This window comes from Daucus carota, chromosome 9 (assembly GCF_001625215.2).
Source record: "Daucus carota subsp. sativus chromosome 9, DH1 v3.0, whole genome shotgun sequence".
Classification (NCBI taxonomy): domain Eukaryota; kingdom Viridiplantae; phylum Streptophyta; class Magnoliopsida; order Apiales; family Apiaceae; genus Daucus; species Daucus carota.
The window spans coordinates 20,238,940-20,239,767 of record NC_030389.2 but is presented as its reverse complement, the minus strand read 5'-3'; positions in this window follow the sequence as shown (position 1 = coordinate 20,239,767).

Below are 828 nucleotides of genomic sequence, written 5' to 3'. Positions count from 1 at the left end.
TGTCTAGTTCATTTGTATCTAGCTGAATCAAATATTCTTTATCAATTAAACATTTGAGAAGTGGCTTGTTCGTCGAGTCTTTGTCTTTGTAGTTCTTCTTCATAAGTAGAAATAGTATGGAATCTTTTGAATAAATAAAGTATTAAAACTTTATACCTTCTGGACTTCTGGACGTGCTACAAAATATTATTTGTACGCTGAGGCTTGAACATATTAATGAACTTCTTTTAGTGGTGTGCAGCAACATCCTAAAATTCTTCAGACATATGATTTTAATATATCATTTGACGTTCTTCGTACGGATTCCTTCAATAGTGCTTGCTATTTACTTAGCTCTCTTATCTTAGTTGAGTTGATACCTCTTTAATTGCAAATAGGCTAAACATATGCCTTTCACGGATTATTAGCCATACGGGCCGGAAGGAATGCATGGCACAAATTTAAACTAAGGGGGAGACTATGAGTATTTTAACCATTTGTAGGAGTCTTCTCCATAGCGGTGTTCAAAAAATCAATCAAATCCAAAATTTGAATAAAACCAAAAAAACGTGAAGAAAGAAAAGCAGAATTCCTTTAAACTATCATTAATGGTTCCGTTGATCATATTTGTCACATGTAAATAGTTTGGTTATTGTTTTTAATATAAGAAAATCGGTTAAACGAAACCTAACATGTTGCAGTATATTGTTTTCTTTCTCGACAAGAGTTTCTCACGTTTCGTCACCATTACTAATTTTCACAGTATTTTCCGTTGCTAAAGTCATTAATAGATTTGATATGAGGGAAGATTTGAAAATCTAATTGTTCACATAAGTCTTTACGGTGTGA